Genomic DNA, 3,389 nt, shown 5'->3' with positions numbered 1-3,389 from the left:
GCAGGAACCACTCCAAGAAATGAGACAAAGGATAAAAAGACAAAGTTTAAACACACACACAAATACACACACACACACATACACACAGCAGTGATGAGATAGATAGATATAGATATAAAACACATATGAGGTAATATTAGTAAAGGCTCTGAAAAGAAAACATTTTATTAAGCAAAAAGACAAAGACATGACAAGACCATGTAGTAAATGGGAAGAAGAGTGACTGTGGGGAAAAGAAATGCTTGTAGAGCTTAACTCCCTTCCTCATTGATAGAAAAAAGTTGTAACACATCCATGTCTATGGATTTTCTTAGCAAGCAGTTGATATTTTCCCTTCTGGTCAAGGCTCTGAGGAACATTGTGGGAGTGTACAACGAACTTAAGAGCATTTTTGGACTGCTTTGACAATTCAGTGAAGTATAAAGCAAATCTGGAGAGGAAAACCAAAATACTTGCTAGCTAATGTATGCTAGCCACTCACTGCTTAAAGTGTATTCCAACTGAATTGCCACCAACTAAAAGTCTAATCTTCTTTGCACCGTATCACTCAGTACTTGGAAAATAATATACTTCTATAGTTTCCGTGGGGAAGACAGGTGGCACAGTGGATAGAAAGCCAGGCTTAGAGTCAGCAAGACTCATCAAAATAATAATGACCATAATAATTATATTGAGAGACAGAGCTTCAGCCTACATCACATTATTATTGTATGGAATGTTTAAATTTTGAGAATTGTGATTTGACCCATGTAAATAAAATTATATAATAATCTATATTGTAAGAACATTATATTGAAAATTAAAACATTTAATAATTGAATATTACTGTGCCATAGAAATATGAATATGAAGACTTCCCTCTTTTTTCAAAGGGCGCATCATACTACTAGTCTCTTCAAATTTGTAAATTCAGTATTATTCTCAACTCCTTATTTTCCCTCACTCCACATTGCCAATCCAGATGCTAAATTTCAACATTTCTGTCTCCACAATGTCTGACTTCTATCTGTTCACACAAACACCACCTTAGACCAGGCCTTCATCAGCTCTGTCCTAGACCATTGCAATGGTTTCCTAATTGATCTCCCTATATTATTTCTCCTACCACTCCAGACCATTATCCACACACTGCTAAAGAGATTGTCCATAGATACAGATGTGACCATATCACCTCCCTCTTCAATAAACTCTAAGATTAAATATAAACTGATCTCTTTCTCTTTAAAGTCTTTTACAGTCTTACCCAATACTATAATTTCAGCATCATTATACATTGTTCCCCTTCCCACACTCTGCAAAAAATAGTCAAATTAACTTACTGCCACATGGCATGTCATCTCCAATTTCTATGATTTAGGACTAGCCATTCCCCATGCCTGGAATGCACTTCCTCCCTCTTTTTGTTTCTGCTCTACATTCAAAATTCATCTCAAGACCTCAAATCATTCAACAGTCTTGAATTTACCTTTTAAAATTGGTTTTCAATTTATTTGTATGTAACTATATGGATATCTTGTATGTCATGATAGGATGTAACCTCCCTTTGTATTTGTATCCCCAGAGCTTAGCATAGTTCCTAGAATACAGAAAGTGCTTTAAAAAAGTTTGATGATACATGGATATATTTAATTAAGAAAAGCATGTGAAGATTTATATAAACTAGTAAAGTAGGAAGAACTGAGAAAATATGCATAATGATTATGATAATGAAAATTACAACTACTGAACACTATGTCATTACAATGGCCAAGTTCAAACCAGGGGAAGAGATGAGAAAATTCTTTGACTTCCCTTCTTTGCAAGGACAGGGGATAGAAAATGCAGAACCCTATATATGCTGTTACACTTGGTTAATTGATTGATTAGGTTCTCTGAGATTTTTTTCCCCTCTCATTATTTTGTTGTTGTTTTTTTCTTTCTGATAATGATGGTTCATTAGATTGAGAAACAATAAAGATATATTTGGAATAAAATGTGCTGGAAACAATCTCAATGAAATTTTAAAAGGAGACAATTAACATTCCATAAATCATGACACATGATTTTATTGTATAAAGAAGAACTCTATCATGGGGAATTTAGGTTCACTGCATATGTTATTCTACTGAGAATACTGTTTCTCCATTTCAAAATTCCAGGAAGTAATAGTTCTTTATCCCAATAGACAGTGGCTTTTCTTCTTTTTCACTGCTCCATTTCCTTCTGCTAACATGCTGACAACCAATGTTATCATCTAGACTCATACATCAGCCCAAGTTCAATGTTAACTCAGCTCACCAGAAGCCACACATCCTTCAACTTTTATTGATTAGTCAGTAGGAAAGGAAATGTTGGTAGGCTGTATATAATAAAAACAATAAATGGCACATTTTAATTTGTGGGACAAAGACCTCTGAGTGGTCACAGCTAAACAAAAACAGGTAAATATGAGAATTTAAAGCAAAGAGCAGGGTGCACATAGAAAGTCTGAAAAGTGAGAGAAAAGACAATAAACATCACATAACCACAAGGAATCAGAAGTATGAACTAAACAGGTATGATTAATATGAACCTCACCTCTATTGGAAGGGTGCCAAAACAATGTTCCACCTTTTTCTGGCCAGAAGATACAATAGCTTAATATGTACACTCTCTGGGCCTCAGCTTTATCCACAGATATTTATCCACCATGGCTTACTGATGATCTGGGAAGAATAAAGTTGTTGGAAAAAACATTTTGTAGCAAAAACAGTGGAGTTATTCAGCACAATGACAATCAGCAGCCTTATTCCTGCTAACTTACTGTGGTGTTATGCCTGGCAGTCATGCTTAATGGACATTAAACCTGACGCATGAAAATCTGAAGTGATTACTATAAAAGAAGTTAGAGATATCAGGTAGACCCTTTGGATCCATGGATATCCTATATAGCTACTCTTCCAAGAATTGCTCCTAGTCATGGGAAAACCATTAATCCACCCATCTATCCTAGCTGATTCAGAATCATAATATCATAGAATAATAGATCTGGAGCCAGGAGAGATCTCAGAAGGTATCTAGTCCAACCCTGTTAGGTTTGGGGGTTTTTTTTGTTTGTTTTTTTGTTTGTTTGTTTTTAACACATGATGAAACTGAGCCTCAGGGAGGCAAAGTGATTTACCCAAGGTAACATAAGTATTTAAGTATCATGGGTGGCATTTGAGCTCAGATCCTCTGATTTTATAGCTAGTGAGTTTTCTTGCCATTTCTGCAAGTGAATTGCTATCCTTTCCAAAAGTAAGCAAGAGCATATCCATAGAATAGCAAGGTTTTGTATAAAGCCTACTGGACTAAGGGTCACAACACCACAGGTTGAGGAATACTTGCACCTTATAAACACCCTATAACACAACCTACTCATTTTATAGATA

This window comes from Petaurus breviceps, unplaced genomic scaffold (genome assembly GCF_028583685.1).
Source record: "Petaurus breviceps papuanus isolate PSGF00001 unplaced genomic scaffold, PetGlider_PUasm1.0 90683, whole genome shotgun sequence".
NCBI lineage: Eukaryota > Metazoa > Chordata > Mammalia > Diprotodontia > Petauridae > Petaurus > Petaurus breviceps.
Note: the sequence above shows the minus strand (reverse complement) of the source record.